Here is a 10,459-nt window from a genome sequence, read left to right on the forward strand (position 1 = left end):
CTGCCCCTCAGAAATGGTGTTATGTCTCTTCCAAAATGAGATTTAAAACTGCATTTTATCATTTTCATTTTTATAGGCTGTGTCACTTTCCCCAGCTCCTATACCAGCCGCTGCTGGGTCAGCAGCCTCTCAAACATCACCAGAGTGCTACCCAGACATCTGTTTACGTGCGGTTGGTTAACAAATAAGGGGTGAGCAGACCAAGCTCTGAAAGTTGTGTATTGCACATAATAAAGATTGCTTAGAGCAAGTGGCCTCTGCCGTGCTGTTCTTTGCATTAGAGCTCAGCATCACAGCCTCTAGGAGAACGTCAGCTCCAAAGTGGGAACAACAAAAATTTGATTTCTCTCATTTTTTTTTAATTTCATTAAACTTGCTGTGCACAAAGCTCCAATGCTGAGCACTTGGCGCATCGCTCATATCAGCAGTTACCCATCTGACCCCATCTCCCTCCTCTTTTCAGCAGCGCCTACGGGGCACCGGGGAGCAGTTTCAGCCCCTTCCCTTTGCGAGGAAGCAGGTGTTCAGCAGCTTCACACAGCCTCACGTTTCACCAGGCAACACAGCAGGGAAATTTGCCTCCTTTCCCTAACTGGCACCTGCCAAAAAGCAGGATGGTTCCCGATAACTGCATCCCCGGTGCCCCAGGATAAATTTGCGCCCGAGAACGCAGTGGCTGCTGCTGTCCTTAATGGCAGGCCACGTGGCTAAAGCTGCACAGAGCAACTCGGAAAATTTGGAAACGGTGTTGAAAAACGAGAAAAATACACATTAAACAGTTCAGGGCCGCATGCAGCTGAGATGCAAGGCACAAGAAGCTAGGACATTCAGAGCAGGCACAGCAGTGTGCACCCCACCTCTACGCCAGCCAAACAACGTGGGTTAAAGTCAAAGTATCCGAGTCACCCCTGCATCAATCTGAATTTACAGCACCAATTTATGGGGGTAAGCACACAGTGATTCAGGCCCTCGGTGTCAGCCTCCATGGGGACTTCAATGACTCCTTCAGCTTGCATCTGAGGCCACAGGCAGTTTGCCCATGAATTTAAACACAGATTGAACGTCAATGCCTCTTCCCACAAATCAAGGCTTCTCATTTAAAACATTGTGCTTGCATGTTAAATAGAGACTAATTACACACTCAAAGGGAGGACAAATCTAATTTGACTAGAAGGATACAGAGAAAATTAATGCAGGGCTCTGGCACTGTGGAAAAAAGCCTTTCCCAGTGGTTAAATTGGGAGCAGGATAGGACCAGTGGCTTCGAAAATTAATGCAATGCTCTGGCACTATTGAAAAAAACCTTTCCCAGTGGTTAAATTAAGAGCAGGCTAGGACCAGTGGCTTCTGTTCCTGCTCCTGAGACTTGCTTCCTTGTGTGAGTCCTTAGCCCCCTCCTGGTTTCACTGCTCCTTGGGTCATCATTTGCATCAGGACACAAACAGCCACGCCGCTGCTCCCACATCCAAACACATCGTGCATTTGTGCAGGGGGACACGGGCTTCACATCCTCTGTGTTTGTTATTTTTTGCATCTTCTGCCAGAGTGGTAAAAGTGAGCTTGCTGGCCTTGCTTATTGAGCAGTGTAAATGATGGATTTAATCTGCTATAACACAGCTATCACCCGCAGAAAAATCACATACCTGTTTGTGAGTAATGGGAACCTTCTGATGTTTTTTTTTACTAAATAAAATGGAGCACAGTTGGCTAAGCAATCTTTGGAGGCTACTCTTTAAACATCAACAGCTCGTAGCATCCTCAGGCAGTGGAAGTTTATGAATCTCTCTTTGGAAGTTAATGCACTCATTAGTTTTAGGCTGAGGGAGCAGATGGCAGCAGCCTTGCCTTTCCTTGGACACAGGTGGCACAGTCTGCACTGCCCTTCATTAAAGGCTTTGAGACTATTAAAGAAACTAGTAATTAATCTAAAGATCCATGTCAAAGGATTTCTCTCCTTCCATGAGGTTTGGGCTTCCCACCGCACATAATACCACTATCAAGGAGCCAGCACAGCACAGAAGCTGAGAGAGAAAGGGAAGGAGGCAGGAGAAAAAAGAAAATTCAAATTTCTGGCTGATTTTCACAAGAACCGTGCAAAACATAAAAAAATGACATCTCAAAATAAGAAAGCTCACTTTGGGGTACAGCCTCAGGGCCGAAGTTCATCCCAGGCTGAGCCAGAGGCTTGCCAAGACTTGCCAAAATTTGGAGCAAATTTGGGCCCGTGCAACATCATCCAAGGCCTGATTCCAAACGGAAGGTGGCAAATGTTAACCTGGCCTCAGTGCTGAGCAGACCTCTGGGGATTCATAATATCCCTTCACAAGTACTGGAAGCAAGCCACTTCCCAGCCCCTATTGCTCAGCCACGTGGAATGGGAGACTTCAGCTAATTATCTGCAGGGCTATTTCTGTTTGCTTGCATTCAAAGCAAAAATCAGGAGATGCTCAGAGAAGTGCAGCTGGAGGAGAACTGAAGGAGAGTTACCTCTGTGACCTCGTGTAACCGGGCTGATTCCTGCTTTAATGCAGCACAACAGAAACCAGCACCTAACCTGCACCTCATCGGGCCCTCATTCAAGCATTCATCTGAAGCCCACTACGAACAGATCTTGACCACTGATCGAGAAAATCTTCTGACATTATCCGTGGTTCTGATCTGAACTTGGTTGAGCTCATGCATGCCCCAGGATGTCTCAGAGCATGAGCTTTCAATAGCAGCCTGTCTCCTAAGGCCAGCTCAAACCCTGCAGTGGTATCAGATCGCTGTGAGTGTCCATCAGGTCTGCAGATGTGGTAGGGACCCCTGGGGGATTATTCCTCCTCCTCCCTGCTCCAGGTCCCTCCTCACCTCTCACCCAGAGGACAGCACTGTCTCTTAGACATGAGATGTCCAGAGAGGGACTGAACAGATGTGGTTAAGACTGAGGTTAACTGAGGATCAGTTCAGTGGTGTTGAGCCAAACTCCCTTCCCAGCCCAGTCTGGGGATGCCTGTGGAGTTAGACCAGCAGAAAATGGGACTTTTTGACTGGTGTTTCTGTAACAGACTGCCCTATTGTATTGCAAACAATGAAGGGTGATGCAGAATGCCAAAAAGCATCTAACATGGCAGGCTCGCTCTTCATATCCTGGGAACCCAGCTGCAGCTGCACAAACTGATTGAAAAGATGTGATCCCAGGGTTTTTTCCTATAAAAGGTCCATAAAGAGGTTACACTGTAAAGGTGGCTTATAGTTAAGCAGCAGGTCTGAAGCATCAGACACTTGCTACTGTCACCAGCTCAGCTACTTACTCCAGAGATGAAGGCAAAGACCACAGAGCCCTGGTGCTGCCTTGGGCCAGGCCCTTAAAGAAACGCTGTTTCTCCATCTGTACAACAGGGATAAAGACATACAAGTTTTGCAAAGTTATTCTCTGGCTAAACTAGCTAAATGATGTGATCTCTGTAAAAGTGTATGTACAAAGAAACCTCAACAGCCATTAGGATTTAAAAACTCACCGAATTCCACTAGCAGTGTAAGTGTTACCACCACAGCCAAGGTTCTTTCCATCTCTGTGCCCAAATCCTGTAGCTCTAATAATCAAGGGAATGTTTAGTCTTCCAGCTGTAATATTTCTTGCCTTTTAGGATTCATCCCTGACAATAATTAAGTCTCATAAGGACAAAACTTAAATGAGCAGTAGCCTATGGGGACGGTATTAGTGTGCTAACTGTGTTTGTGGTTTAAATATTAATGTCAAAGTGTAATTACCATCCGCTAAGTTCCAGGCTAGTGTTTGAAAACACATTTAGCTAAGCAGGAAGAATGAGCTGTACCAGTTGGAAGCTTCTGTGCAGAAAGGATTACAACGTAGAGCCGGAACAATTTCTCAACCAGCAAAGAGCAGAGGGAGACATGCTTGGTGGGTGTTCTTCATGCAGCCCCAGTGTGCGGTGGCTTCCCGCTGCTGGCTGACTCCAGGCAGAAATCCCAACTTCTTCACACAGCACAGGGAGGCAATGCTATAATGCCTCATCCCAGTGGGGGTTGTGGGGGTTGTGTGTCTACCTTACAATTGCAATGCAAACTACACCTGTGTCCCAGGGACAAAAAGGCTCATCAAATTGAACGCCACTGTCATTTTCCCCCTGTAGCATCTCATTCCCTGGGATCTGGGCAAGGAGCCCATCGAGTTTGCAAGCTCCCTCTGGGTCTGAGGGAGGAGGCACATAAGGATTAGTTCACTTATCACATCTGGACTCCCTGCGCTGTGCACTGCTGGAGTTCTCAGGGAACATTCAACATCTGGCAGACCTGAGCCTGTACAGGAAAAGTGTACAGAGCACGGGGATGGCAAGAGCAGAAAGGGGGGATGCTGCATGCAAAGGAAGCTTTGGATGGGAGAGAACGTTCCTGGACTTGCTAGGGGAAGGTTCCTTCGCTTGCTAGAGGAAAGCTGTGCTGCAGCAGTCACAAATTGCGAGCCAGATACAGTGACACTTAACTCTCCCTCTAGGTCTCAAGCATGGAACAGGGAGAGGCTGTAATTCATTTCACTTCATCTCTGTTCATTTCAGACAAACAGAGCAGAAAAGTCAAGCCAGAGAAAGTGGAAAGAGGGCATGAAATGGAGCTGGCTTTGTAACGGTTCAGTTAGCCTGGCCGCTGGTTACAAGCGTTAATAACACACAAGCTATTCCCACTACTCCCAAATCTTTGGGTGATATTAAAAGTGCACGTAGGAGAAAAAAAAATCAAGGAAGTAGAAAGCTAATGCAAACAAATTTTGCATAGTGTTGCCCAGATTCGTTCTTTTTTCAAACACATTGCTTCCCTGTCCCTCCAGGGCTGGGGTTCACACACAGAGATCTTCCCTCTCCGAGTAAGGCCAGAGCATCCCTGTCCAGGACCTCTTCCATTAGAAACTTGTGCCCTGGGTGTAGTGACCCCGACAGCTTCCCAGCTTTTTGCACAATAGATGAAGGATCAGAGATGATCCCTCTGATTCCACCCTATGCCTCTGGGGACAGCAGAGGTCTGAACAGCCTTGCAGGCCTGTTGGACCACAGAGAAATCTTGCATTCAACATCTGTTGTAAATCCCAAGGAATCTAATGGGATTTGGCAATTTAATCCAGCCAGGGTTTACATGATCAAAAGAATTTCTTCCAGTCAGCAGCACTTACGATGAAAGCTAACCAAAACCTCAAAATATAGTCCCTCAGCAAGGCGAAGCCATTATTCTTTCTTCTTGAGTTTATGTGTCTTTATTTTTATCATCTCTCTGAGAGGAGGGTGAGGAGAGAAAGAAAAGTAAAGTTTCAGAGCACAGATAAATTCTGCCTGGCTCAGCTTCTGCCCTGAGACACAAATATCTCCAACCTCTCAGTGACACATTAGCCTTCAGAGAGATTGATCGATGGCTGGATTGCTGGGAAAGACTCATTGCCAGTGCCCTAATGACCAGAGAAACCTGCCAGAGGAACTGCAAAATTAATTCTGGCTCTAAATAATTAAGGGTTAGGTGAATATTTTCTTCCATTAACTATTTCTGCTGGTACCCTAGCAGCACATTCCTCCCTGCCTTTGATGTGGGGATTGTACCTCCGGCTGCTTTGGGATCTAGCCCCACGCTCCCAGTTCAGGCAGCCTGGTCCCCTGGGTCCAGGCTCTCTTCTGACAATGTCCAGGATCTCACACAAACCTAGTGTTTGTTTCAGGAGGAAAAGGAGTCATCCAAAAGAGAGAGCCACGTTTGGAAAATGAAGCTTTCTTCCCACCCTGCCTCTGTTTCCCCTACTTTAAAATGACTTCCTGCTCTTGGAGGATGCAGGCGACCTTTGCTGATCTATGCCAAGAGGCCACGGAGCAGGAATGTGAAATGCTCGGGTAGGTTTCCTGCCTGTCCTCAGTCTCTGGCCCTGTCAGATCCTCTGAGATGTGCCCTTACTGTTCTCTTTCATCAGGGGTCAGCTCCTGCAAGGTATTAAGCAATTCCTGCCTCCATCCTAATCCTGTCTGCAACTGCGCCATGAGAATAATAAAACAGTGATATAAATACACAGCACAACCCATCTCTGCTGCAGCCACTGAGAGCTAAGAGCAGTTTATGGGTCTTAAAGGAAACTCGGTACAATACAGGATTAAGTCCTGTTTGCTTTTCTGTCTCTAATTTTCTCCCGTTCTTTTTTCAGCTCTGCTAGTCCCTCACTCCCTCTACAGGTTTATTCAGTAGCATCCCTTATGCTCAAACTCTGCACTCTTCCCAGTAGGAGGACAGTCCCAGACAAAACATCACAGTGCCAAGCAATGTGCACAGGGGTGTACATCATCTGTCTTTCCTTGGCAAGGAAAAATAGAGAACAGCATCAACAAAACACTGGTGTCCCAACAACCTGCTCCGGAAGGTGCTGGGACAGGCAGTGCCTCACTTCCTGGCACACAGAGGAACAGGCATGCTTTGGCAGGGAGATTTTTTTATTTATTTTTCAAATCTTAGTGCAGAACGCAATGGTTTAGTAAAGCAGAGGTGTAGATATGTCTTTTGAGTTAGTGTTTAGCACTGTGGTTTAACCAGCATCATGATTCATTGAGGAGAATGAAGGAGAGGAATATATCACGGATCCTCCAAACTGCCAGGACACACTGACTTGAGGTCATGACAGAGACTTTCCCGGGTTATCTGAGCATCCCCTGGTCTTCCATTCACATGTGAGAAGCCCAGCTCCAGTGATACCAATAGGCCTAGAGCCAAATCATGCTTCTGGTGAGATGCATGAGGCTTTTGGATTTCAATAGAAACTGCTAATGGCATCTAACAGAGATCAGAATTTAGACCAACTCTCTCTGATTCTGGAAAACAGAAAAAAACAACATCAGTGCACCTTTAAAGCAAAATATTCCATAATAAGCAGGGCTTATTTCTCTTTCGATGAAGGTGACAATCCATCAGGATGTCATCTTCCCTGACAGCTGTCACCTCTTTGTGAGACTGACACGTTTGGAGAGCTCAGTGTTTCCTCTGCTGCTCTCCCGTGCTCATGTCCTCGTCACCGCATTTAAAGCTTTCTGCCAGCTCTCATCCGCATTTGCTATTCACATCTATCCATCTAGGTCTTTGGACTTCACCCTGTAACGGGCCTTTTGCTGTCAGTATTCACCTGAGACTGATTGTCTAGGCAGATGAATTTTGAATGCAGCAGTCACTGGTACAGAGAAGGGAGGGTGGGAGCTGTGGGACAGGTCCTCTGATGAGCTGATTTGGAAGAACTCCATGCCCACCTGCATCACCTAATGCCCCACCGCTGCCACTTTTTGTGGCCACTGTCACAAATTTACTGTTTCATCTCTCCTCTTGTCTGCCTGCCTCTTCCATCCAGCTGCAACCCTCTCTCCACACTTTAGCTTGTTCATTCCTTTTACAGCTTCCCTCACGTCGAATACAAATGCTCTATTACTGCTGTATCCCCAGCAGGCAGTGGGTATCCCAGGCCCAGCACAAAAGATGTTGCCTCCGACACACATGATGGAGTTACCCCTGCATATACTAGGGCTGAACATCAAATCAGGAATTACAACCAGGGAAGAAGTGGCCACCATCTCTGAAAGAAAGGTCAGAGCATTTACCACTGAGCAGAGAAACGAGATTCCCCAAGCCCTGTACTAAAGAAGAGCGGGGAATCCTTAACCCTGAACGAGGGAAGCTGCAGTGCAGGGCTGTTTCAATTATTACAGCAAAGAAGGCTCTTGACATAAATCAGACAGGTTTTGCTTTCTTTGATACCAGTACAAATCCAGGATAAATGTCATAATTTCACTGGGATTACTTCACATTCTTGCTGATGCAAATATTATTAAAATCTGGCTTCCTACCACCAGGATGAGTACCCTGCAGCAGAACATACACCGTGCACCTGCTGCTGCTGGTGCTCCTAATTGGAAATAAGTTTACTGACCAAGATCAGGAAGGCATTTTATCAAGTCTTTTTTCCTTGTTCTTTCAGTCTCTCTGTCCCTCTCTCCATATCTCATTTATAGCCAAGAGAAGGGGAAAAAAACAGCATCAGCAATTTCTGTGTGCAGTGAAATACAAACTCTTCTTCCCAAGATTCCTCGTGAAGCAAACCCTGGCTAACTGTCTGCTTTCTCTCCTTTTCATGAGTGATGAACATCTTCCTGAGCAGTGCATCAGACAGAGATATGAACCCTTTGCTGCTGTTGGTGAGCTGGGCATCATTTTGGTGCTCCCGGAGCGCCGTGGCTTGTGGCTGTGACAGACACTCACCGGCCTTCAGTGAGGGCCCTGGAGGGAGTCCAGATTTATCTTTGCACCAGAGCACTTTTCAGCTTCCCGTTAAACCAAATCCATGTCCTGCATACTTCAGATAATTACTGCAAAAACCACTGAGAGCAAAATCCAGAATCCCAGGCCTTTTTCCCAAGAATACAGACCTCTGCAGCTTAAGCTAAAGCAAAATTTCATGAGATAACTGCCATAAGAATCCCTTTGACTTGCCTGATTTGTTAGGGACAGATGGATGGACAGAGCCACAGATACACACAAACTGCTTTTCAGGTTTCTGCACTCCTGAGCATCCCTATTCCTTTTGCAGATGTATCAGAGGGAAGACCCTTAATTATCAGTTTCATATTATCACTATCATTATTATTTTCTCCTGTGTTAGAACATTTGACACTCCTTCCCACTCTGTGGGATTCCCTGATATAATCTGAGTACAAACAGCTACAGTTACAACATTAATTGCTATTTATGCTGCCAACACTGTGTAACTACATGGTCATTTGCAAGTTCCCTTAGATCAGTCATTAATGATATTTTACATTGTCAAGATATTACATTCATAATTGCTGTGCAATTCAGAGCATTCAGGTCCCCTGACAAAAAAGCAACCCAGAAAATTCGAACAGTCCTGCCTGTGCCTTGAAGTTATTCCAGTTGGATGCGTTCATGGTGGAATTCTGCATTCGCTTATCCCGTAAAAATGAGCACGAGCAACTGGTTAACCCTGTTACCCCCACCTGCAACCGGTGTGTGCCTGCAGTGTGAGGACCTGAGCCAGCTTCCACCGATCACCCGGAGGATCCGCAGCAATTTCAGATGTGCCGAGCACTTTTCAGGTGTCGTGCCGTGTGTATGGCTCACCTGTGCTTACGTCCATCCCATTGCCTTTTTCTGCAATTGCACTCCCATCGCATCCCATCTGCTATTGTTACCTAGAACAGCTAAATTAAAGATTCAAATACTCAGCTGACTGCAATTTAATATCAATCCAAGATTTCAGTTCAGACAAACCTGTTACCTTGCCCAGAGTCCTCTGGATGAACAGCACTTTCAGCAAACCACTAAGTTTACTTCTGTCTGGACTTTTAGGGAGTAAAAAACTACACTTTACAAACTGTTGCAATGGTAAAAATGACAACAGATTATTTTCATGCCTCCCCCCTGCCACGGACAGAAGCATCGCACTTCAGCTCCTTGCCTACAATACATTTAGCTGCCAAGCTGTGTTTCACAGGATTATTTAATTACCTCCCTAATTGTGTCATGGGAACATCTTCTAAAGATGTGTCTTCAAGCTGCAGCAGTTGGGGTTGGCAGCATTGCATCTTCCCTGCCAGCTCCCCCCTGCCTGCTCTCTCCACATTTGTCTCATCTGTAGCAATAAATGAGCCCGGGCCGGTGCGCTCAGTCACTCTGTGCCTGGGACTGCTACCAGCTCCTCAGTGATAACGAGGATTCCAGATCCCCAGAGACACGGGGATGGCAAAACTTCGCTAGAACAAGGCAGAATCTGTTTTCTTTTGTTGCTTCGGACTCCGCTGCATTTTTGGATTAGGAAAATGTCTTCGGGGAGTCATTTCGCCATTTTTCAGGCCTGCAGTGAATTCATACAGTCACACCTGAGACCTGAATGCCATCGTCAGTAACCAAGAGACACGACTTAATACCTCAGAGAGCTCACTGCTGTGCAGGGAACTGCTCTGACTGCTGGCCACGGTTCTGAAAGAATAATAATTAAAAAAAAAAAGTACTTGCTACAGGACTGCAGACCTAAGGAAATCAAAATGCTATTGATCCCAGCCCATCCTGTTCTCATTACAATCTGCCCTGCTAGTGGCATCGGGAGTTTTGATGAAATCCATCATTACTAGTAGGGTAAATATTTCTTGAAGTGGCATAAATCAGCAGCTCTTGCTATGCCAATTTCTGCCAAGTGTGAATATAGACCACTCCGGTATTTGTTATGAGCAGAGAAACAGTATATGGGGCCAATACACAAAGCTCCAGTACGGCTGAGGCTTGCAGAACATTTGTTTAACAAATCAGCTACACCATGCAATCAGTGTCTATTTTTCCTCTCATAAATAGGCATGCACGAGGGGAAAAAACTGATTGTTAAATCTCATATACAGTGGGTTTTAACAAACCGCAGATTTAAGAAGAAAAATACAAGTAC

General features: G+C 46.1%; 1 long non-coding RNA gene across 2 annotated transcripts; it reads right to left on the reverse strand.

Annotated features, from left to right (window-relative positions):
- Positions 1-3,349: 3,349 nt before the first annotated feature.
- On the reverse strand, positions 3,350-9,473 carry LOC311422341. Of its 2 annotated transcripts, none has more exons than XR_014685287.1 (3): positions 9,302-9,473; positions 9,145-9,224; positions 3,350-3,370 (listed from the first exon to the last, which is right to left on the reverse strand). It is a non-coding gene; the product is annotated as an uncharacterized lncRNA (long non-coding RNA). The 2 variants fall into 2 exon arrangements; XR_014685288.1 differs by lacking the exon at positions 3,350-3,370 and adding an exon at positions 5,989-6,833.
- Positions 9,474-10,459: the final 986 nt, after the last annotated feature.

This window comes from Aythya ferina (genome assembly GCF_964211825.1).
Source record: "Aythya ferina genome assembly, chromosome: 21".
Classification (NCBI taxonomy): domain Eukaryota; kingdom Metazoa; phylum Chordata; class Aves; order Anseriformes; family Anatidae; genus Aythya; species Aythya ferina.